At 42.7% G+C, this 26,593-nt stretch overlaps 1 protein-coding gene across 1 annotated transcript in view; it reads right to left on the bottom strand.

Annotated features, from left to right (window-relative positions):
- The window catches only part of MYO1H (myosin IH), a 606,720-nt gene extending 595,441 nt beyond the window's left edge, over positions 1 to 11,279 (bottom strand). Inside the window, exon 1 of the mRNA XM_085633501.1 lies at positions 11,179 to 11,279. The gene's annotated coding sequence lies outside the window, so the exon portion shown is untranslated. The remainder of the gene's footprint in view (positions 1 to 11,178) is intronic.
- Positions 11,280 to 26,593: the final 15,314 nt, after the last annotated feature.

Raw genomic sequence — 26,593 nt, 5'->3', positions numbered from 1 at the left:
GTAGCTTTTGTTTTGTAATATGGGAAGAACATGGCAAGAATCAGTAGGGGCTGGCAGAGAATGAGGGGGGACAAAATTAAAAATAAAAATACCACTTACCTCTTCTGCCAGCCGCGTCTCGCCTTCACTTCTCAGACAAGTCCCTGAACCAGGAAGCACCCAAGCTCCCCATAGTCAATCACAACGCTGTAATGCAGCGCTGTCATTGTCTCTCCTAAGCCAAGCACAATGCTGCAATGCATCGTTGTGACTGGTCTGTGCGCCATGGATCAGGGCTCAGATGGGCACTGTGGGCCTGGGCATGTTCCCCACCAGGCTTTGTAATGCAGCCTGGTGGGGAACATGCAAAGTGTGCATGATTGTTTGGCCAGGCCAAGACAGCCGGCAAGCAGTCACTCGCACTTACAGTGTGCAAACCATTCCTACCCCTGTGCCTCCAGCCCAGCCACTCAACCTAGCCCCGAACCTGTTAAAAATAAAATGATAATAACTTCTTTATTATCATTTTATTTTTCCTGCTCAAAGAGCAGTGGGGTGACGCTCCTCTGCCTTAGCAGAGCTGGGAAGACTGTATGTTGGGCCAATACAAAATACGTTTTTATGCATGATGCCTGAACACTCTGACTCTGTACTATCTTGCACTACAAAATTAAAAGTAGGAATGATGTCAATGAACGTCCATCTTGATAGATGACGCTCTAGATCCAAATATCTCAAAGGTGGAAGAAACAGAAGACTGCCAACAAATATATAAGGATGCATATGCAACTAACTTAGAGAGAAGAAGAAGGTGGCCATAGGCCTGGAATCTACCAGTCTTAGTGATTCTGCTCCATGGCCTTCCCATTGCTCACATGTCTTGAGGGTTTTCTCAGCACAAAGTTCTGGTGTCAACATGGGCTACTATTGGAATTCTCACGAGCATATTATCAAGCCCATTATCACCGCTTTAGCTGCAGTTTTCTGCCGCAAAAGCGGCGATAATTTTAACGCCGAGCTTGATAGTATGCCCCTAAAGCCTTCATCCCTAAGAAACCACTAAATGGTGAGAAAACTGAGAATAGAACATTGCATGTTCAGAATCTACTCCTCCTTCCTATATGTGTCCAAATCAAAAACCATGGAAAGAAGAACTCTATCAGCAATCTTTAAACTCGTAATCATACAGAAGCTGGATGACAGGCTTGCATCAAAATATATTATTTATAAGGGCTAAAGAGGCTGTATGAGATATGGCTATGCACTCTTCACCATCATTTTTTGAATGATGGAAAATATCAAATACTTCCTTCTCAACTGTCCACGGTACCCCACCTTGAGATCCAGCCTTCTAAAGCCCTTGCTTTTTTAGGCTAGCATAAGGAATAGACTACAGGCCATCTGTTCTGGAGCTAAAACAATTATGTGAAGTTTATAATTGTTGAATGCACCAAATCAATCTGCCTGAAAAAGGAAAACATTTGTCTCCGAAGTAAGAAAATGTCAGAATCTGTTGCAAAGACTGGCTAGTGGAACTGTGTGGGCAACTGATCTCACATGTCGGTCTCCCTTATAGGGCCACTGGCATTGTTGTAGATGGTAAAATGAAATGTAACAAATTGACTGCAAAAAAGTTGCATTCACAGAGACGGTGGCTGGAACAGCCAAGATGGCGGACACATTTTAGTCTGGCTCTGGACCTCCACATGAATCCTGCAAATTCTGATTGTGCTACCCCTCATCCTACTCTTGGGTCCCTGCGTGAATCCCCATGACCATCGTTTGGGAGGATCCTGGCCTTTCGCCGTGGCGGGAAACCAGCCGACTCCTGGAACTGAGGTTGTTTGATTATTTGTTCTATCACAATACACGTCTTGTCATTTCACAATTTACATACACCATCACACTTGAGCTCCAATTTTATAGCAAGACCTGTCATGAGTCCTAGCCCACTACCTTACTGTGCATATGAACTCTCTTGACATAAGTATTGGTGAAAAATGTATTTCTCTTGAATACTGACCATGGCTAACTATACAATTCTTTCTTGAAACGTAAATGGTCTCCTAGACCAAATTTAGAGGAAGGATGTCCACTGGTATTCTAAACAGAGATTGCCGGCTCTGAGAAGCCCACTTTAATGTAAATGCATTGCACTAAATGTCAGATGCTGAGCAGATACAGTTATGATTGGGTCTTTCATTCAGGCTTTCCCAGGGGCACCAGAGGATTCGCTATCTTTCCGCACAGGAATTTTCCCCTGGTGGTTACAGCAGCTGAATCAAATGCAAGTGGCAGCTCCTAGCAGGCAAAAGTGGTGGGGCAGCACAAGGGCAATGATAAAAGAAAAAAAAAGAAACTGTACCTGCTGCCTCGCCACCTCAGTACTCTTCAGCTCCCGATGCACAAGCTCCCAGACTCCCCTGCGCCAATACAATTGATGTTCTCATGCTGGTATTACCCAGCATGAGAGAAGTGCCGGGATTGGGTGGAGTGGGATGGTTTTACGTTCCAGCAAGGACTGGGAGCCTGTGCCTGCTGCTATCCATGCAACAGCATGGAGATAGCTAAGAGCGTATGTCGGTTTGGCCCTTCTAAGTCAGCCAGCCAAGCTGTCATGCGCACTTGGAGTGCCTGTGCCCATCACTCCTCCTGCTGCTGTCAGGCCCAGCTCTCAAGACTTGGCTCCGTGTTCCGTATTGTAAAAAAAAATGCTAAAAAGCAGTTTTATGAATTGCTTTATTATCATTTTATTTTACATGTTTTATCTGCAGGCTAGCAGTGGGGCAACGCTCCTCTGCCATAACGGAGGAGCCGCCGCTGTCAAATACACAGGGTCGATACGTGGAGGTCACGGTGACTCTGGATGGCACACAGCTCAACTTTATGAGCCTATACGTCCCACTCCAAGTCATAATTCAAACATTAGAGGCATTTTGCTCTGCCTTACTTTACCTCCCACACGGTATATTGGGGTTGACTTTAATGCTGTACCAAACCCAGCTAAAGACACAACAGCCACCCCAACGATATCCAGACTAAACAACGCAAAAGTGCTGTCATCATGGATGTCATCCATGGGCCTTTGTGATGCCTGGAGAATCTGGCACCCACATATTAATGCTTACACTCACAACTCAGCAGCACACAAGTCCCTATGGCGTATTGACTTAATACGGCTTCCAGCAACAGATGCCCTACTGCTTCTGTGGTGGAGATCTTTCCATGTGGAATTTCATACTACTCCCCCCTTCCTATTGCGAACTGGGGCACCAACTGGGACATTGCAGCCAATTTGGCATCTAAATGCCTGGTATCTAACGGACCACCAATGTACCGAATTTTTAAACACAGAATGCCAGGCTTACTTTGACATTAATCAGGATTTGGTCTCCTCCACAACTACGTTGTGGGCAGCCGGTAAGGCGACGATTAGAGGGATGGCCAAAGCCTTCATAAGCAAATGGTAGCAGAAGAAACTAGTCCATATGACAGAGCTGGAAATCTGAGAAAAAAAGGTATGCCAGGTAATGCCATCAGTGATGCTTCAACAGCAGTTGACCCTAGATGGAGAGTCACTAAGTAACCTTCCCTTGGGGAGGCTCATCAATGCTGAAGGGCATCCCAGAGTAGAGTTTACGACCACAGAGATACGTCCTGTAAATTTCTCTTTTGACTGGCCACCCAGAATATGATTTCCAGGATTATATCTTATATCCTGGATAAACAAGGGCTGAGGCATGCTAACACCAGAGACATTGTAACACTGTTCGCTGCTTACGATAGTGACCTCTACTCCTCCCAGTCACTTCTCGATAGTGATGGGGATAGGTCAATAATTAATGATAGTCCACTCCCATCTCTCTCTCTGAGAAAGATCGAAGAGACCTCGATGTATACCTATAGGCCAAAGAAACTTGGAAGCCCCTTCTGATCTGAAATCTGGGAGAACTCCAAGCCCAGACGGATTCACCATTGAATATTACTGTAAATTCTGGGATCACTTAACCACCACCCCTCTCTTTGCTCTCTACAAAGAAGCTCAGGAGGCGGGAACGTTCACGGCTGAGCTGGATCGAGCCACCATAGTGGTTTTCCACAAACAGGGATGCTCCCCTGGACCGATGTTCTTCCTATAGACCTATACAATTGATTAATCTAGAATTGGGAATCTTCACAAAAATACTGGCTCATAGATTAGCCGAAATCCTTCAGGATCTGGTTCACCCAGACCAATGCAGGTTTATACCAGGACGAACCACAAGACACTACATCTGACATCTCCAGGTGGCACTGGCTCATGCCCGGAGCACTCAAAATTATCGGGCCGTCCTCCTTGTGGATTATGGAAAGGTACTTGTTTTAATAGACTGGTACTTTCTGGATAAAGTTCTTGAATGCATGGGCTTCATGGCATGGTTTTGCTGATATGTGAAGCTCTTATATACGAGACCCTCAGCACAGGTGATCATTAATGGTTAACTTCAAACCCCTTCCCTATTCATAGAGGTACAAGACAGGGGTGTTCTCTGTTGACCCTTCTCTTTGTCCTGGCCATTGAACCGTTTGCCAGACTAGTCAGATGTGACACGCAAATCCGAGGTTGTGCCTGGAGCAGACTTGAGGAAGACAGAATTGCTTTATACACAGATGATGTCCTACTATACTTATCAGACCCCCAGGAGTCAGGACCATGGATACTACATAGCCTGATTCTATATGGGGACTGTCAGGCCTCCTGGTGAACTTTACTAAATCATTTAATCCAATTTGTGGAGATGCGATGGTAACTAATTGGCAAATGCAAATACCGGTGCGCAAGTTGAGCTTCCGATATTTATGCATCCACACAGCCCTGGAATATAGCTTTACCTGGAGTCTTAATTTTACTCCCCTTGTGGTCCGAATGAAACAAGACTTTCAAAACTGGAGCTGACTCCCCCTACAAGTGCTGGGAAGGGTGGCACTCTTCAAGATGGTCATGCTTCAAGAGTTTTATATGCTTTGCAAAACTTTCCATTGCCTTTTCCGATGCCATGGATTCATGAACTCATGGGTAGGATACGCACTTTCCTCTGGGCAGGATGTTTACCCATGTATTGCCTTGGACAAGTGCTGCCAATCCACCTATGATGGAGGTTTGGGGATGGCTAACATAAGGTTGCATTACTGGGCATCGCAACTCCTAGTGATCAATGATAGGCTGCCGGAGTTCAGTCCCCTAGAAGCTAAACTTCTCATGGGAGATTTGGGTAAGAAAGGGATATCTCAACTTAGCAAATCCCTCATTATAAACATGCCGGACGGATTCACAGCACTTAAATAGAAATTGGAAACATGGGTGGGACAACTAGACGAAACAGACTGGATAGATGCACGAATGTCCCCAGACACACTTGCCATTTCATTGCAGGTTAAAACGTATCCTCCACATTGCATTCCTAACCCCTCGCAGATTGTGGCAGGCTAACAGACAAGCCTCACCAAACTGATTCTGCTGCCATGAGGCTCAAGCAGATTTCTATCACGTGGTATGGCAGTGCCCTGAAATCAAGACATATTTAACTTCCAAAAAGTCGGTACTATCTTGAGTGCTAAGGCGACTGGTGGAGCTATGCCCAAGAATCACCCTGCTAGGTATCCTAGAGGGCTTAGGAGGGCCTTTGGGAGACTGAGTTTTTGTGGGCCTTGCAACCCCCTTAGCGAAAAGAGACATACGACCTGATTACGAGTCTGGCGGACTTGCGACCGCCAAACTCACAGTGGTGAAGGGGTGGCAGTCCATTTTTTTGCTGATAATGACTTTCAAAGTTGTATCGGTGGTGGACCGCCGGCTGCGCCGGGGAATAGTCGTTCCCTGGCAGTGGCGTGGCTGCGCCACAACGCAATCTGCTGAACTGCTACTGGCGCAGCCCCACTCAGCATATTACGTCGCTGATCTCGAGTTTATGTACTGTTACATATCTGCGACTGATGTAATTATGAGACGACTTATTCACTTTGTCATGATACCGATATGTTGTATTTTATCTAATAGAAAAATATTTTTTAAAAGTAACATTCACGTGCAGAACATTTATGAGCCTTATCAGAAATATATCAAATAATTTTGCCTGATTCAGAAACTGGGGTGCTATTTTGCCTGGTATGCAAATTGTGCACCTATAATATTTTTGGTGACCTCGCATTTATTGCGGAAATATAAATCACAGTAAATGTCCCCAGAACCTAGGTTAGCATTATAAATCGTAATCCACAACAATATGTCATTTATATTTGTATATTTCATGGTTTAGTAAAAAGACAGACGTGTCTTTTCATGAATGAAATCTTTATTGAACTGTACCAAGGCCACAAGCACTTTATTTCATAAACTCTGAGAAAAAAAGACTGCAAAAATCTGTTATAATTTAATGTTAAACTTAGTGGAGAGGTGTTACTGGGGAGTTGTTTTTGTTTTCAGAAGGTTTCTGGTTTACAGAGATTGCTTACTTGCAGCAACGAGTTTAGCAGGTTTCGCATAGGGAATGGTGCACCAAAAGAAGTTGCTAATAGGACTTAATTGTGTGTTTTGTTTATCTGTGAAAATGCAAAGCTGAAGCAACAAATGGGACCAACTGGCGAAAAAGAGAGTTTTCAGAAACAACGAAACAAAGTAATTGGAACAAATTCACTAGTTTGCAGGTAAGTTGTCATCGTGGTCAAGCATTTAGTACAGGGCTTTGTTATTTTATTTATCTAATTTACAGAACCCAACATTTATTTTTTAGATAACAATCCTTTCTAACATTTAATATGCTACGAAAAACATGCGGAGCATGCCAGCTACTTGTCAGTAGTAAAATTATGAAAAAAGTAACTGATTTTGATTGCTAAAAAGGTTCTGAAATATTAAAGACTTTTTCATTTTTATAGCTGTTTGAAATGTGATTTTTCTGTGCCTATGTGGTGGTTTCGCCACGTCCTCTTTGTAATGTTCAGCTAACAATGGACAGCTAGTTGCAGAGAATGTGAGGGTCATTTAGAGGTGGCGGGCGTGGCTCTTCCTCTAAAAGAGGCAGATAGACCTTCTGCCAGACTCATGGCTCCCTTGCTGTGCTAGACTCATGGAAATGTATGTTCTCGGATGGTGGAGCCTCAAAGGCAGGAACCTTTGACTGACAGCCGTTCGCCATGGGTTTAGCAGGCAGTGACCCCATGTGTGTTTGCTTTATGGTTCAAGGGTAGGATGCCATTGAAGGTATGGGATTGAGTGAATTGGAAAGTGTGTTTTGACTGTTCTGAGAGATTGTCATAGTTACCGAACAAGGAGGCAGAATCTGGTGAGAAGGTCATCAGACTGAGAAACTCGCTTTCTAAACTTCACATTCCCTGAAATATGTCAATCAAAAGAATGATGTCATTCCTGTGAACTGTCTGCAATGGGTCACAGATATGACCTCATTCATGTGAATCAAGGGTATAAAAATCCTGTTATGTGTCCATTGACATACGTATAAAATGCTGAATGGTGAAAAGAAATGCTTCTAGTTCCTAACTAGAAAACACCGATGTAACTCTAGACTCAGATGAGGGTCAAACATGGGGGCATATTTACAAGCTGGCGATAAAAAATTATCGCCGCTTTTGCGGCCGTTTTCGGCCGAAAAGCGGCGATAATTTTATCGCCTAATTAGCAAGGCCACGCTAACGCGTGAAACCTTGCTTTAGCGTGGGGATTCCTAACGCCCAGCTTTGCATCTCTAATGAGATGCAAAGTGGGCGTTCCTGACCTAACATGACAGGAGAAATGTCGCTAAGCGACATTTCTCCTATCATTAAGCCCCACGCTATGAAGCATAGCGGCAGGAAAAGTAGCGATAACCCCTGTTATCGCTACTTTCCTTACGCCTGCTTCAGGACTGACTTAGCCATGATATCCTATGGAGGGTGGATATCATGGCTAAGTTTGTGAGTCCCTATCAACAAGCTAACGCCACACTACGTGAGATTATCGCTGGGTTTCCAGCAATAATCTCACGTTAGGCAGTTAGCACTAGGATTTTTAACGCTGAGGAGATAAGCGTTGCTAATAGCACGCTATCTCAGCGATAAAAATCTACGTTACCCGGCGATAATTATCCTCACGCTAAGAGCGCTGAGCGATAATTATCGCCGGGTGTTGCTGATATGCCCCATGATTAGATAGTGGATGATAAGGTAATGCAGGTGATTGGACCAGCTAATTGCTTATGATACTCATTAGTGAAACAGGCCTATAAGCTTACACATTAACATTATAAACAAACTGAACACCCGAAGATTAGCTGCTTGAGCGCCTGTGGATTTCATGTAGTTGGTTCTGCTGAATACCAGCCTGCTCCTTTTTGAGCTGTGGCAGCAAGCCTGCTTCCCGCCTCCATCCAGCTGCAGATTTAGGCATCAAGCGAATCTGTGACCTTTAGAAAGAAATGATTCTATCACCTGCATCCAGAACTCACTGAAGAGACGGCAGAGGAGTCTTGCCTTGTAAGAACACTCTTACAAGGCCCAATCTATTTCAATACATTTTGAAACCTACATCATCTGTCACTTTAAAGAAACACAATGAGTCTCAGGAGATGTAAGTGTTGCACACAAACTGGTGCATTTCAGTTCTGCAGCATGGGATAGAAGAGGATGCCAGAGGAACAAAGCCACTTTGTGGTTGCAAAACCGGTAACTCGCAAAACTGCAGGTTTGAGCCCCCAAAATTGCTTTTGATAAGTACTTAGGAGCAGATTTACAAGAGAGTGACGCATCTGTACAGATGTGTCACTTTCCCTGCGCCACCCTTAGAAACCCTTGCGCCACCGTAGATGCGCCGTAATTACAATACGGCGCACTATGACGCAAGGATTGACAGATGCGTCAGAAATTCTGATGCATCTGTTGGCAGAAAAGTCACGCATTGCTGGAGTCGTGCACAGTGCAACTCCAGCAATGCGTGTTGAGGCATATTCCCACTACACTATGTCACTACTTACGCCTGCTTGAAGCAGGCGTAAGGTTTTGACGCAGTGGCATCCTAAAAGTGGCGCAGTGAAATCTTGTAGATTTCACGGAGTCACTTTTACAAGGCCTTCCTGCGTGGGAACGCCCACCCTGCATACATTATACCTGACGCAGGTATAATGTGACGCAGGGCTTTGCAACGTGACGCATCTCCCTAGATGCGTCCCATTGTAAATAGGCCTCACTGTTTGCGCCGCTGTTGCATCAAAAAAGTGACGCAACTGCAGCGCAAAAGTCACGCAAGGGGCTTGTAAATCTGTCCTTTAATCTATTTTGCGACTTGGGAAAACATTTCCAATTCGCGAAATAGGTTTACCCACCCACTCTGAATCGCATTAGGTAGAGCTGTGAAAAGGACTTCGGCTTCCCCTCCTAATTGCAACTAGGACTGACATGTTTCAATGGTTTGCAATCTCAATTGCGCTCATAAACCACTGAAAAAGTATTGACTCCTTAAAGGTGGCAATAACCCATCTGCATTTGTCCCTGTTGAATAGCTCCCCCTTTGGGAATAGTGTTGGGCAACCTCAACACAATCCCCCTGGACCACTGCTTGCTCCACTGCTTGCTACTTCTGATGTATTCGCAAATGGGATTTTTTTTAAATGTGCCCTAGTTCTTTTAATGAACACGGGCTGCTTTAAAAATATATATTCAGTTTGGGAATGTGAACACAGGGATTTTGGGGTGTTGTTCGTTGCAGGCCAACACCCCTGTTTTTGTAGCCAAACACATTAGGTCGCAATTTTAACCTGCTTAATTATTGTTCATTAGGCAGGTGGCTCTGTGGCCCTTTGGGACTGGAAATTTTGCGAGGCTACCTATTTGCACATATGTTGCCTCGCAAAATTAAAGACTGGAAACCAGGCCTGGTGGATTAGTGGACTAATGCGTCCACTGTAGGGGCATGTGTTCGATGTCATCGTCACAGGTTCAAATTGTGGTGGGTCCACTCAACCTCGCCTCATTCTGAGGATGGTAAAATGAGTACCATTGAGTTGGGTAACAATAAACATCTGTTATTCAGCGCCAAGACACTCTTGGTTGACCGTGCACTTTACAAATACACATTTTATGTTATGTTAAAGGTTTGGTGTGCAATTTGCAACAACTTTTTGTGATCAGTTTTTTCATATATATGGCCCGAGGTCTACAAAAGCACATTTCATTCAGTTGGTCTTTACAACTATTTAAAATAGCTTAGCTACTAGATCACTGGACAACCACGTTCACGATTTCCATAAAATGAACACCTTGCAGTAATTGAACATAAAAACATTCCAGTCTGGTACTCAAGCTTTGCCGTGCAGCTCTGCCTCGCGAAGGTACAGCAGCAGTTCACTGGCAGGGTTTGCAGTAACTGTACAAGGGCATCACCGTGAAACGTCAGTGGTCATATACAGAATTGATATTTTATCATCTGTAGTGCTGACGTCAGCGGTCTTTCAGTCAGATACCGAAAGAGGCATGATTAACGGTCACAGCCCTGTAACACCAATGTCGGCTCCTATCCACAACATTAAATCCGAATGTTCCACCGAAGCAAACGCAAAAGATCATTTTGATTTTAGTTAAAGAACAATAACTAGACCCACAAAGAAGCCCTTCATTTAAAGCCTTAGAATCACTTTTATTTAAATGAAAGATCAATCCTGAAAATGTTCATTTGAACCCATGGAGCTGCATATTACTGAGACAAATACGCATTTGAGCGTTTGGAAATTCAAAAGCGGCACATTACAGGATGCAGACCAGGTCTATTGTAAGACTCGAATGTCCAGCTTAGGTCAAGGAAGGCTAGATTTGGCTCCATGCCAGCTTTGTGGGATAACCTCTGCATCTAAAAAAGATCCATTGATTGTAGAAAAGTGTGACTTATGTGAATATCCCGATAATCTGGCACGGATCCAGCCCTGCTGGACTCGCGTGCGACATATCTGCTGTAACTTGAAAAATAAACGACAACGCACCTGCAGGGTAAAATAAAACTAACAAACTAAAAACACGGTTTGCTCAACACACTTCCCAAATCAATATTATCAACCACGCTCTTTCCATGCAAACCCGTAACCGCAGACCTGGCGCTACTTCCGTCGTCGCTGTGATAGGCGCATCGGCGTTCGCTGGGCGCTCGTCGCGCATTAGCCACGGAATAATTAAAGGTACCTGGGTGTCCATCTCCCACGCCGAGGAGGCTGCGGTAATTACGAGGAGCGGTCCCTCCAAGCCTCTCAGGAGATGCTGCGTGCTGTTCTGGGGCAGCGTAGCATAGCTCTGTGCAGCCAGGCCTGCCAGACACCTCCTCAGCCCGAGTGGCTCCATCAATAATTCACCGTGTGACTCAGTGACTTTGTGCAGCGGATACGTGTATACACACGTTGGCCCCGTCTCCGAGATAAGAGCTGGTAACGGGATCTGCCGCCAGGTTGGGTTACAGCCACTGCTGATCTTTGATTAGGCGGCTGCATTAGCGGCTAATTACTAACTTTTGGAATAAGAAAGGGCGCAGGGGCGCGCAGCAGAAAAGTCTCCTCGGAGCCAAGTCCTGGCGCAATAAGATGCTGTGTCAAGATTCGTGGAAGTGTGAAGGACGAACCGTCCTTCTGAGAGGCGGGAGGCTGTACCCCATTGGAATTGGGTCACACTGGGAGTCTGAAGGTTAATAATGTATATATTGCAGGGGCGAGTATCTCTTTCCCAGGCCTCAGGTAGAGTAATGCATCAAAGTTTTAAAACCTCGGGCAATCAACGCAGGGAAATAAAACTGCAGCCAACAAAGGTTTAGATGCATATTTCATGGAGTTCCGCAAGAGCGCCCAAACCAAGGTGGCTGTGGGGATGACTATATATACAGCTGAACCACACACATGGCAGGAACACTGGACCAAAGCAAACACAAGGACATGATGGACGGAGCACTGAAACTTTTCAGACACTCACCCCCAGTTAAGGCGCTGAAACTTTTCAGACACTCACCCCCAGTCACAGATCTGGGTTGAATCCATCATCGTTCTTTAGCTCACTCCGCCATCCCAGTTCAGATCCAGCTATGTGCAAATCAGTCTTGACCCTGTGCCTCATGGGAACAGTCCTTTCTTTGACATACATTTACCTCTGACACCATTGATAACACAAATAACTTTTCTCAGCTAGCCTGTTTAATGACTGCGAGTTTTAAATCAATTGTTGCAATCTCTGATTGTTTGAAAGCAAAAAGAACACTTCTTCATTTCACGGCACGCGTGTCCTTTACATAAAACAGTGACAAATATTTGCATGTAACAGTGACAAATATTTACATTATATACAGTGACTTCATGACATATCATACAACATGAAAAAAATACTTTGGACAGACAAATTATTACACAACAATAATGTAGTGTCCGCTTTTTTGTGTCTTGGGAACTCAAGCCAATTGGATCCTCAAAGTTTGACTTTGAATGTGGTCCTAAGCAGAGTCAGATAGCTGTATTGAAGTGATTCCGGGGAGCAATAAACTAATTAACTATTTAGGCTCTCTGGGGGACATTGATGTCTGATTTTTTATCTCAAACGTGTCTGGATCTCTGCTAACCAGCCAACGCGTTTCGACCTATGTCGTGTTGGACCTATATCTTATTCATAAGGTCTTCTTCAGGGCTGTTATATGGTTCACGTGGGACATCTTTTACCTGTGGGGATAGAGATATGCCTGTTTTAGTGTATGTACTAGAATGAGTTGTTGTACTAAAAACATGGTTTATTTGAAAACTTACGTACACTCGGTAGAAGATTGCTGTTTCGTCTTTGCCTATAACACACAAAAATAACAAATCAATGAACTAGGAGTTTGCACTCATTGGTTTGAGTGGACATGTTGTGGTCATTCTGCTTAGTTGTTACATACCCTTTAAGGTGATTCATGGGGTAAAGGGATGGCGTGCAAAGCTGATCCAATCTTGCTTGTTGTGGCTATTTTGCTCTGTGAAAGCAAGAGATGGGGAGGAGGGGGGTTTAGTTATGTTGAAAAGTCCAGGTAGTGTGATTAGTTTATGAGCGAGATTGAGCCATGTCCGTCTTATTTTGTGCTCTTAACTTGTGAGTTGCCGCTGTGTGGGGGGCGTGACAACACTATCTTAGAGTTCGAAATACTTAACGATCCTAGGGGTGCGTGATGTATGCCTATGTTTGCTGGTGCTCTTTACCCCTTCTACGGACCTCAGTTACATGGTGTTGGGACTTTGGATGCCGGTTGTTTCTCCCGGGGTTATTACGGACAACAGACGGGCTTACAGCAGTTACGTCTCTGTGGTTGTGGCGTTTTGTGAAAAAGTACGTAGGCAATAGCGGTACTTTTAAGTGTCGTGTGCCCCTTTGAGTCACCACGTGATTATGAGGGGACCGCACGCATTGTCGCATTTCATACCTTGTTTTTTATAGCGTACCGGCTCGCTTTATATTCGGTGTATCATTCCTCCGCGTCCTCGGCATTTGTGAAATCACTTCGTTTTGCTGAAGCACATTGATTGGTTCTTTTAGGCTTCCGGCGTGATTACGCGCAACGTTGTTATGGTGACGAGGGAGTGTTACTTTGAAGCTCTTCTGTTTGAATCGGAAAGCTTTAATGCAGCCTGTCCGTGTTTTCTTCATCCACGACATCGGCATTTGTGAAATGGCTTCATTTTGCTGCAGTGCATTGATTAGTTCTTTTGGGCTTCCGTCGTGGTTGCGCGCAGCGTCGTTATGGTAACGAAGAAGTGTTGCTTGGTAACTCTGTTGTTTGGATCGGGAAACTTCAACACGGCCTATCCGTGTATGGTGATGTCCTTTCCTTATTAATGTCATGTTCTTATTGAAGAGGCAGAATTTTTGTGGCATTAACTCGCTTCTGAGTGAATTGATCGGATTTCTCCAACGGACGTCCTTTTCTGTTTCACTGTTTGATTGCCTAGTGTTGGGTCCAGCTCATGAGACGCTTCTCGCTGCCAGTGAAGCTTTTTGCTGTTCATCGTGTGTTGCAGGTCCGTTACTTGGGTGAATGATTAATTTACTTATGTTGGTGAACGTGTCTTTATTCTTCTTATATTCGAGCATCTTTGCTTCAGGAGAGGGTGACAGATGGAACCCTTCTTCTATGTGATGTGGGATACTTCCGTCATCTCGTTTAGCCCATTTTCGATAGTTCCTAGGAACATGATGGTTTTTGCTTCAGTTTTGGATAGTACGGCGTCGATGCTTTTGCCTTGAATGTGGCGTGAAACTGACCTAGATGACCACTGTGCTGTATTGCAGAATATACAAGAAGCAAGAGACATTATGGCGAAGGAACACGTGCCCTCTACATCTGAAGAAGCACTCCTGATTCCGGTAGTCGGCTGGCTGCCTCGAGTTGGTGACCTGGTCCGTGAGAAGGTGGAGAACAAGAAGGAGTTTGGCCCCTCTTATCGTGCACCAGTCCCGGTGCTTGGAGTATTGGGTACTCATACAGTTGTTTTACCACCACTTCCTGGTCGCAAGGGTAACAGGTACATTTCAATTGAAAATGTCAAGCTACAAAGGGTGGCCGATCATCCATAGTATGACACCTTCGGTTTCCTGCCCTTCGATGCTGAGAAACTCTGTTGTGATGCAACCGTCTATCATCGTGCCTGAAGTTTCCATTGAGATGCTTACAGTTTCTGATCGTTTATTGCTCCCCGGAATCACTACAATACAGCTATCTGACTCTGCTTAGGACCACATTCAAAGTCAAACTTTGAGGATCCAATTGGCTTGACTTCCCAAGACACAAAAAAGCGGACACTACATTATTGTTGTGTAATAATTTGTCTGTCCAAAGTATTTTTTTCATGTTGTATGATATGTCATGAAGTCACTGTATATAATGTAAATATTTGTCACTGTTACATGCAAATATTTGTCACTGTTTTATGTAAAGGACATGCGTGCCGTGAAATGAAGAAGTGTTCTTTTTGCTTTCAAACAATCAGAGATTGCAACAATTGATTTAAAACTCGCAGTCATTAAACAGGCTAGCTGAGAAAAGATATTTGTGTTATCAATGGTGTCAGAGGTAAATGTATGTCAAAGAAAGTTAGTATAGATTCCAGCCTCTGAATACCTCATTGAATCTCCCCCTATTTTTGAATCTCTATGCAGAGTGGGCACCAGGCCCACGAGGGTACAGGTAGAATCATTCTACCTAGGGAATTAAAAAGCCCCCGTCACCTAGACGACAGCAATCTAGGTGTAAGAAAATCTCTTTAGAACACCTCCATTTTGCGTGCCAACGCTGTCCAAAACTACAACTAATTCTATTGATTCAGTAAAACTTACGTACCCAGAAATTAGTTTAAATCAGACTCTAGACAAATCCCTCACAGACCCTACTCTTCATATATCAATGACAGAACCCAAAACTCTTAGCATCAGAGAGGAGGACATCAAAGAACTCTTAAAACGCCCATCCACATTCAATCTAGGAAACAACCCAATCAGCTTTTCCCAACAATCAGACTTGGAAAAAATAACCAGACTTAAGAAAAAACAAATACGGACAGCCTTACACGGGGAAGCACTACTGGAACACCTAAGAGCCGGTACAATACCATCTGGACTACAAGTCAAGAACATACCTGTCATATTTACAGATCAACCTGAATATCTAGAAGGATTCAGTCACATCGGTACTAAATGCTCAAGAGACTGGATATTCCACTCAATTAAAACTGTTGAACGCTCGAGCTTAAGAGAACTAGAACTAATCAAAGAACTGGAAGAAGACTTGTTAAACAATTCAGCGATAGAAAACGCACAAAATCTTCTGTCCAAACTGGAAAAAGAAAACACGATCTTCAAAAAAAACACAGAAGACGCCAAAAGATTAAAACTACAAAAGGACATAACTAATTTCTCAGAAATTAAGGCCTAGCCATACTGGACAAGGAGTACTATAGACAGCCTCAAAACACCGGAGCACTCAGCACATACGGAGGTAGAAGTAAAAGAAGGTTCCTTACATTCTCGGACGCCTCATCCTCCTCTGGGACCTCAAGTGAAAGCGAAGGTACCTCGGCCACCAGAAACAACCAACAAAGACCATTCTACCAGCCGGCTCCTTTTTTACACAGAGGCAACAGCCGACCGAGAGGCCGTCGACGAGCAAACAGATCGTACAACCCCCAACCGAATCAATACCAAGGGGAGATTACAACCAGGAGGAATGTATACCGTTGGTAATAGAAGAAATTGATTCTATATACAACCTATCAAACTATGTTCTCTCTACAGACGAAACCAAAGTACTCCAGAAAGGCCTATCATTCATTCCCACTGTAAGACCAGATCTCAACCAAACCAAAATGGAAATAATTCAATTATTTCGAAAAATGAGACTTAAAATATTCTTCCAAGAAAGAGAAGAAATAACATCTCGAAATTTCTCAGGGTTAAAAAACCCCTCTACATTTTTTCCCAACGCATCCAACATGCCAATTGAACTTTTAACATTTGAGAAAAATGTATTAAGAGACCTGGATAACTTAGAAAAAAAGAAAACATTCACCAAATGGAACCTTACAAAAAAAGAAAAGGAAGCTTTAGACCATCTATCACACAACAAGAGTCTCATAACAAAGCCGGCGGACAAGGGAGGAGGCGTTATCTGGCCGAGAGAAAAATACGAGTTGGAAGTACAGCGACAACTAGCGGATAACAAATACTACCGAAAAACAAATGAAGATTGGAACAAGAAAATTAAAGAAAAACTTCTGCCTATCATACAAACTGGAAAAGAAGAAGGCTGGCTAACAAAAAAAGAGTCACAATTCTTGATCAATGACAAGCCAAGGACACCTATCATGTATGTCCTTCCTAAAGTACACAAGGACTCCAGCAACCCGCCGGGTAGACCGATAATTTCGGGAGTCAATTCAATACTGGAAAGACCGGCAAAATATGTGGACACTTTTCTAAAACCATTGGTCTGCGATACACCAAGCTACATCAAAGACACCATGCAGGCAATCACCATGTTGGAACACTTCCCCTTTGATGCAGGAAATGAGTTTCTAGTGACCCTTGACATTGTCAGCCTGTACTCTAATATCCCACAAGAGGCTGGTTTAGAAGCTCTGCAAGTGTTCCTAGACAAACGCATTCGACCGCACAATGTACCAACGACCTACCTCATTCAACTAGCAGAAATCTGCTTGAAAAACAATTTGTTTACCTTTAATGAAACACAATTCCTACAAACCATGGGTACCGCGATGGGTTGTCCCTTCGCCCCAGAAATGGCCATAATGTTTATGGCACTCTTCGAAGAGAAATGGGTCTACAATAACAACCCCTATGACGGGCATATTAAAATATGGCGCCGTTACATCGATTATGTTTTTCTTTTATGGAGAGGTGATGAACAACTATTAGAAATCTTCGTGGCTTGGCTAAACAACAGGAACCCAAACATTCAATTTACAGTCAACTATAACAAAGTAGAAATGAATTTCTTGGACCTCCTAATCAAACATGAAGAGGGCCATCTTTACACCACACTCTACACCAAAAAAAACGGACAGTAACACATTCCTACACTTTTCAAGCTTCCATCAACGCAATTTACGTGAAAACCTTCCTTGCAGCCAGTTCCTCAGGATAAGGCGGAACTGCTCGAAAAAAGATGACCACTTTAGCAACGCGTTCATACTAATGGAGAAACTGGTAAAGAGGAATTACCCTAAAAAACTTCTCAAGAAGGCATTAAAACGGGCATGGTATACTCCTCGTGATTCCCTCCTTACCCCAAGGCCAGAGGAAAAAAGTACACCACTAGTATGCGTCACGACATTTTCAGGTCAAACAACCGAGATGCAAAAAATTATTCGCAAAAACTGGAACACAATAAAAAGCATACCAGCTTTTACACAGATACCAATATTTGCACTCAAAAAGAACACAAGCATAAGAGAAAAACTGGTGCGAGCCAATACGACCCTCAAACAACCAGTAATATCATTGAGGTCTATGCTTTCACTACCACCAATCAAAGGACACAGAAAATGTGGCACTTGCGTATCTTGCGACAGCACACTAGAAGGCACCAAATTTGTGTACGGACAAAAATACATAATTCATGAAAATTTTACCAACTGTAACACTCACAACGTTATATACTGCGTTCTTTGCCCTTGTCCACTGGCATACATTGGGAAAACCACCCAATCTGTTAAAAATCGCATTTCTCAACACCGCTCCAGGATCAAGTGCAAAACGCCTAATGCCCCTATGGTATCACATTGCATCGAAAAAAATCATGGTCCAAATGACCTCAAGTGGACAGTTTTACGCCACATTCAAGGCAAAAACATCGACGCCGTACTATCCAAAACTGAAGCAAAAACCATCATGTTCCTAGGAACTATCGAAAATGGGCTAAACGAGATGACGGAAGTATCCCACATCACATAGAAGAAGGGTTCCATCTGTCACCCTCTCCTGAAGCAAAGATGCTCGAATATAAGAAGAATAAAGACACGTTCACCAACATAAGTAATTTAATCATTCACCCAAGTAACGGACCTGCAACACACGATGAACAGCAAAAAGCTTCACTGACAGCGAGAAGCGTCTCATGAGCTGGACTAAACACTAGGCAATCAAACAGTGAAACAGAAAAGGACGTCCGTTGGAGAAATCCGATCAATTCACTCAGAAGCGAGTTAATGCCACGAAAATTCTGCCTCTTCAATAAGAACATGACATTAATAAGGAAAGGACATCACCATACACGGATAGGCCGTGTTGAAGCTTCCCGATCCAAACAACAGAGTTACCAAGCAACACTTCTTCGTTACCATAACGACGCAGCGCGCAACCACGACGGAAGCCCAAAAGAACTAATCAATGCACTGCAGCAAAATGAAGCCATTTCACAAATGCCGATGTCGTGGATGAAGAAAACACGGACAGGCTGCATTAAAGCTTTCCGATTCAAACAGAAGAGCTTCAAAGTAACACTCCCTCGTCACCATAACAACGTTGCGCGTAATCACGCTGGAAGCCTAAAAGAACCAATCAATGTGCTTCAGCAAAACGAAGTGATTTCACAAATGCCGAGGACGCGGAGGAATGATACACCGAATATAAAGCGAGCCGGTACGCCATAAAAAACAAGGTATGAAATGCGACAATGCGTGCGGTCCCCTCATAATCACGTGGTGACTCGAAGGGGCACACGACACTTAAAAGTACCGCTATTGCCTACGTACTTTTTCACAAAACGACACGACCACAGAGATGTAACTGCTTTAAGCCCGTCTGTTGTCCGTAATAACCCCGGGAGAAACAACCGGCATCCAAAGTCCCAACACCATGTAACTGAGGTCCGTAGAAGGGGTAAAGAGCACCAGCAAACATAGGCATACATCACGCACCCCTAGGATCGTTAAGTATTTTGAACTCTAAGATAGTGTTGTCACGCCCCCCACACAGCGGCAACTCACAAGTTAAGAGCACAAAATAAGACGGACATGGCTCAATCTCGCTCATAAACTAATCACACTACCTGGACTTTTCAACATACCTAAACCCCCCTCCTCCCCATCTCTTGCTTTCACAGAGCAAAATAGCCACAACAAGCAAGATTGGATCAGCTTTGCACGCCATCCCTTTACCCCAAGAATCACCTTAAAGGGTATGTAACAACTAAGCAGAATGACCACAACATGTCCACTCAAACCAATGAGTGCAAACTCCTAGTTCATTGATTTGTTATTTTTGTGTGTTATAGGCAAAGACAAAACAGCAATCTTCTACCGAGTGTGCGTAAGTTTTCAAATAAACCATGTTTTTAGTACAACAACTCATTCTAGTACATACACTAAAACAGGCATATCTCTATCCCCACAGGTAAAAGATGTCCCACGTGAACCATATAACAGCCCTGAAGAAGACCTTATGAATAAGATATAGGTCCAACACGACATAGGTCGAAACACGTTGGCTGGTTAGCAGAGATCCAGACACGTTTGAGATAAAAAATCAGACATCAATGTCCCCCAGAGAGCCTAAATAGTTAATTAGTTTATTGCTCCCCGGAATCACTACAATACAGCTATCTGACTCTGCTTAGGACCACATTCAAAGTCAAACTTTGAGGATCCAATTGGCTTGAGTTCCCAAGACACAAAAAAGCGGACACTACATTATTGTTGTGTAATAATTTGTCTGTCCAAAGTATTTTTTTCATGTTGTATAATATGTCATGAAGTCACTGTATATAATGTAAATATTTGTCACTGTTACATGCAAATATTTGTCACTGTTTTATGTAAAGGACACGCGTGCCGTGAAATGAAGAAGTGTTCTTTTTGCTTTCAAACAATCAGAGATTGCAACAATTGATTTAAAACTCGCTGTCATTAAACAGGCTAGCTGAGAAAAGATATTTGTGTTATCAATGGTGTCAGAGGTAAATGTATGTCAAAGAAAGTTAGTATAGATTCCAGCCTCTGAATACCTCATTGAATCTCCCCCTATTTTTTGAATCTCATGGGAACAGTCCAGCCCGAATTGCCAAGCCAGGTGTTCCCTGGACCGGAAACAAGCATCCTAGGACCGGTTTCATGGTAACAACCCTCATCAGCCAGGCTAGATTGAATCCAGTGGCAAAGTGAGCAAGGGACCCACGTCTGGGCATACCCTACAAACTTAGGGGGAACAAAGCAAACACAAGGAGATGATGGACGGAGCGGTGAAACTTTTCAGACACACACCCTAAATTACAGATCTGCGTTGAATCCATAATCGTTCTTTAGCTCACTTTGCCACCCAAGTTCAGACCCAGCTATATGCAAATCAGTCTTGACCCTGTGCCTCATTCGAACACTGGATCCCGAACTGCCAAACCAGGTCTGCCCTGGACTGTAAACAAGCACCCTGGGACCGGTTTCAGGATAACAGCCCTCATCAACCAGGCTGGCATGAATCCAGTGGCAAAGTGAGCAAGGGACCCACGTCTGGCCATACCCTGCCAACTTAGGGAGAACAAAGCAAAAAAAACGAACACTGGTCCAATCCTGGCATCCTGGATTGGATGAAGAAGCTTTATCTTGGAAACAATAGTCTATGTAGACTATCATCACTCTCTACTGATACATTTACAACACTGTCAAGTGCTGATCAAATGTGTCACCATCTGGTGTGAAAGAAGATGCTCTCCACAGTAGACATGCAAATCCGTCTCTCATTTGGTCACCCAAAGCGCGCCAATTACTTGGACCGGGAGCAGTGTAGTCCCTGTGCAGACTTCGGTGCTCCCCGACTGGACCTGTTTCTCTATTTGTAGATCTTACACATTAGATTGAAGTTGTGACATTCTCAATTAGAATGACACACATGGACTAAAATTTCAAAGCTTTACTTGAAGAATATAAAACAGGACTACAGAAGCTGGACCATCAATCAGGTTAGCTTATAAATAATAAGTACAAATAACTTAGTGAAGCTTAATAGAAAATCCAGCATTGATTTACCTTCTATAGTTGGGAAAAAGGAGCTCTCATTGGTGTAAATGCAAGTCCTATAATAGGACTTTACACAAAAGATTTTCATACATTCCTACAAAAGAAAATGGGTTCCAGGATGTATACCAACGGGGAACAAGCAAGAAGAAATATTTTACTATAAAATTAATTTGAATATTCTCTCGTAATACAATTCCATGATGTTTAGAGGTTCTCAGGGTCTATTCAGGTAAGTTAAGTTGATAAAAATGATATAATGCGGACTGGGGCAGCCAAGTTGTCCTTGATTAGGTACATCAAGTTCAATAAGACTGGAAAATCCTCAGTCCTTCAGTGCAAAACTCACAATTATTTGATACAATAGAGAAAACAGCTACAGTGATCACACAGTGTAATACAACGTCATTCATAACATTGGCCAATGTTAGCGTAAGATTGTTTTTTAATACATTAAACACTACATTTCAATAAAGCAAATTCAACACCACCTACATTTTACTAGGCAGGTGTGTACTCCACCACAACCACCCTCACAACTGACAATCTTAATAGTGAAGCCAAGGACTGAATAAACAGTGGGAAGGGCTGTTCTTTAGTGGAAAAGAATAGAAGAGGCTCTTGCAAGGGAAAGAGAGAAAGGAAGACAAGAGTGTTAGAGGAAAGGAAGAACATAGAGAGGACAAAGATACATATACTTTTACAAGAGAGACGAGCGATGGAGACTTAGAGAGATAGTATTGCGAAGTGAAGGAGATGAGTGGGTAAGAGAGAGAGGTGGGAAGAGAGAGATATACCTTCAAGAAACAGAACAGAGAGAGGGGAGTTAGAGGTGTGAAGAGAAGGACAAAGGAAAGCAAATAGATAGGGAAGAGACAGTTTGTGTGAGTGAGAAGGGCATGAAAAAGAGAGAGACTTTGGGAGGAACAAACACGGTAAGGCAGAGAAAATTATATAGAGGGAGGAAGAGAATGAGAAAGGAGAAAATGAAATAGAGGGATAAGGATCGCAAAAGACAGCAATAGAGAGAGGGGAAAGAGAGCACAGGTTTAAAAGAATAATATAAAAGAGTGTATTGTGATGAAAAGTACTGAAGTCCTGGGTGTGCATTTTTGTTTTCTCAAAGTTTTATATTGCGTGAACTTGACCTGAAATCAGGTATCAGAGCGCTTTACATGAGCACCAGTTGCATTACAGGAGGACATATTCATTTTTGTTAGGCGCGGGGAGATTAAGTGATTTGCCCAGACTCACAGGATGCTGAGCGGTCTTGCCGAGGCTCGAACCTGGTTTCCCAAATTTGAAGTCCACCGCCCCAACCGTTAGGCTATATCCTCTCCCCTGAGAGGTTTGAGAGACCCGGGGCAAAAACGGGTGCAGAACTTCTCCAAAAAACAATGTGAGAAGCCACTGAGTAAAATAAAAGAACAGAGCATTGGAGAAAATAAACTATAAGTGGAAAGAAAGCGAGAGAGAGAGCGCCAAAGACAAAATAATAAAACTGAACACCAAGAGGAAAACAAAGCGTGCGCAGGGGAGAAAAACATGTGAGAGAGCAAGAGGCCAAGAGTGCACATAAGCACTTAAAAATAATAGAGTTCAATAGAGTTTAATCATGGTCTTTTTAAAGCACAAACCAATCCCCAAGAAGGGCTTCAGAGCATTGTGCATCCGAGAACATGTACAAAGACAAGTACAAAAGCGAGAGGACTCTAACAGGGAAAATAAGCATCTACAAAGCTGACAGGTCTAGCCTTGGTACGGTGATGTAATGGTTACTTATTTTCTATTTTTTTATTGCAAGTATATGCCACAAAGTTTCAATGCACATCACGAAAATATGCTTCTTGTTGGTGCAAAGAAAAGGTACTATTGGTTTTGAATTTCTGTAACCCAAAGACTCAGTTTCAACACACAAGGAAAGCAAAATGGAAAGTTAACAAGCATTGGTGAAGTAAACATCTTTTTAGGCAGATGTGTACAGCTGATAAAGCATTATTCCGTCAGAGTGCAAAAGAGCCCATGGCTGACATGGGCTGACCCACTTCCCCATGTTATAAATGCTGTGGAATTTGGAAGTAAAATGTGAATGACGATTGGTGAGAATTGAACAGACCAATGGATGAAGAAAATTGACCCAAAGCTACACTATGTATCTATATGTGTGTATTTTCTAGTTATGATTTATTTTTCATACATGAGACAGCAAAAGGTCTTGCATGGCTAAATTTAAAAATGCAGGGTCTTCCTTTACAATGTTCTGATTTTCTGTTGTACAGTTCCGGAAATGGAAAGATGTATGGTCTCCTGCTCATGTGGAAAAGTGATATGTAATGTCGATTTGTTTCTCAATAAAAAAAGATTTAAATTAAAAAAAAAAAAAAATGCTGGGTCCTCTGAGTAAGCAATACGCTGGGTTAGGGGGGTTCAAGCGAGATACGGGTGGGAAACAACATTTTGCACATGATATGATTGGATACAACAGCGGGTAGAGTCAAGGTGGAGATACACTGTATTCCATGTTCAGGGGAGTGCAGGTAGGATACTAGGGTGGGAAACAACATTCTGTATCTTGGACGATAGACACTACATAGAACTTCCGATAAAGTTAGTTAAGCAATGGCTGACGGAGAAGCAGCAGCATAATACCTTCAGGTATATGAGGTGAGTAAAGTTGCTGTAGGACGGAAAAATTATAATTCGAGAGAAATGTATAGGGGTTTAAGTGACCAATACAATACAGGTGAGAGGTGAATCATAGAAAAGTCTTGCGGGGCTGTTACTAGTGTCAGTGATAAGGCCATTTACAAGCAGCAGAGCAAGACACTGACTCAAATAAAGACAGCCACGCCAGGGTACCGGATATTAGGGATCATACATGGATGCATAGCCACTAGACTAAAGCCCTGAACAGATGCCGGAGTGATACAAGTAGTAAGCTGACCAGGAGAGTACACAAGGCACTCTAATGTTATGGTCATTTGTCATTCCATGTGTCTTTTCTGGCACAATGGATCAAGTAGAATATGGTAGAGTTGGAAGTGAGCAGAGCATCTGACCAAATCGCGTTGGCATCCTACTGTCGAACTGAAATACAAATCAAAGGACACATGTTGTGCCTGAACTTTGTTGGGGTCAGATGGTCCGATATGCAAAAACTAGTTGCAGAATTGAAAAGATTATAAAGGTATAAAATTATACCTTACATTTAGTGGAAATATGGTGTTATTCTGACATAGTTTCTAATCAGTATGTAATAATGTTGTTTGGCAGAATCAAATCGCTGTGAGGTGAGCAGAACATGAAAGTGAGTGCGGAGAGTAGATTGGTTACAGAGCGAATACTTGATCACAGGGAAGACTGATCCACTGCTGAGTTGTCTTCTAAAGTGAGTTGGCATCAGTTAAATAAGTCTTGTAAACAAAAGCTGCTTCTGTCCTCTTGTCCATTTTCAGAGCAATTAAAGGACTTCGGTCCTGGGCTTATGTCCACTATACTTATATTTTCAGTTGAGGAAGAGATACGGTTTAGTGCTGTTCAGAGACATTGTGTAAAACAACAAAGGATTAAAATATTATATATGAGATTGATTTTTCTACCTTTAATAGGACAGGAAAAGTCCTTTGTCAGACTGGAAGTTTAGATAACTGATGCGCCCACTGTAAGAAATTGGGTTACTGGTTGAGGGGGTGGAAGCCCCACTCAGGCAACAACCACAAAAGTCATTAAATTAATCTATGCTTAACACTCTGGTAGTTTGGCACAAAAGCAGTCAGGCTTAACTTAGTAGCAATGTGTAACGTGTGTATGCAGAACACAAACAGTAATAAAGTGAGTACACAACAAAAGAAAAATCCCAAACAAATTTAGAAAGACAGAGTACACTTTAATAAATAAAACGATACAAGAATGACAAAAATCCAAACAGTAGAATCGGAGATATTCAATTTTAAATATTGTTTTTTGTTCAATAAATTTTATTGGCATTGAAATAACCAAAGTACAGTACAAAGATGCATAGGCCTTGCATCATACAGGATGTATATCATAGTACAACATAATTTATTGTATTACAGTGCATAGAATAAAATATTCATATTAGCACATCATCTTACCAAAAGACAGCATAATGCGGAAAACATGTAAGACAGACATAAGTGACACAGAAAAATATATAAAGAATTCCCGTAAAGCAGTAAGGTATAAGGTTGCGTACCTTTAATAATTCCTTATAATAGAGGTCATTGAAGTAAGACAAGAGAAAATGGCAAGAAATGTAGCAAAGTGTTGCACCTAACTTTGTCACTCCAAACAATGAATGTAATGAAAGGGGAAAAGGGGAAGGAGAGGAGCGGGTTGGGAAGTGCACAGCTAAGTCCCATATGCAGAGTATAAATAAAGGAATGTGTATAGTCTCTAAAGCTTACATTATCCTTTTAATTAAGCACATTTATCTAAGGTGCACCAGATAGTAGGGGATATCTGAAGGAACAACCTTCTTTTTGAGTGTGAATTATGGGCACTTCTTAAAAATGAGACCTCCACTTACCAAGTATGATACAAAATGTGGATTAAAGATTTCCATTCCGATAAAAAAAACATTGCAGTAACCGAAAGGAGACGGACCACAAGAACCATATCTAATAGCTTAAGGTAGTCAAATATTTGGATGATCCAGGTCCTAATATTACTGTAGAATAATCGAAAACTATTGAGAAGTCGAAAATTGTCGACAGTTGGGACTGGACTTGGTCCCAGTAGGGTTTGAGAAGTCGGCAGTGAATAAACATATGTTGATGGGAACCAGTCTCATCCTTGCAGTTCCAACATTTTCCATCCTCACGAAGCTTCAGTTTATGAAGCCTAGCAGGTGTCCAGTGTAGAAGGTGCATAGCATAAAATTTCGTCTGGAAAATAGATGGGGCAATTTTATCCCTCAAGGCCAGTTTGTTAATTTTCTGCCTTCCTTCGTCCGAGATGTGTCCAATTGTTTCTTTATAAAAATAACTGACCCATTTGATGGCAAGGGAAGACTTTTGGGATGGGGGAGGACTAGAGAGTGTCTGGTATATTTTAGA

Source organism: Triturus cristatus, chromosome 11 (genome assembly GCF_964204655.1).
Source record: "Triturus cristatus chromosome 11, aTriCri1.1, whole genome shotgun sequence".
Lineage (NCBI taxonomy): Eukaryota > Metazoa > Chordata > Amphibia > Caudata > Salamandridae > Triturus > Triturus cristatus.
Note: the sequence above shows the minus strand (reverse complement) of the source record. Positions and strands in the feature narration are given on the sequence as shown.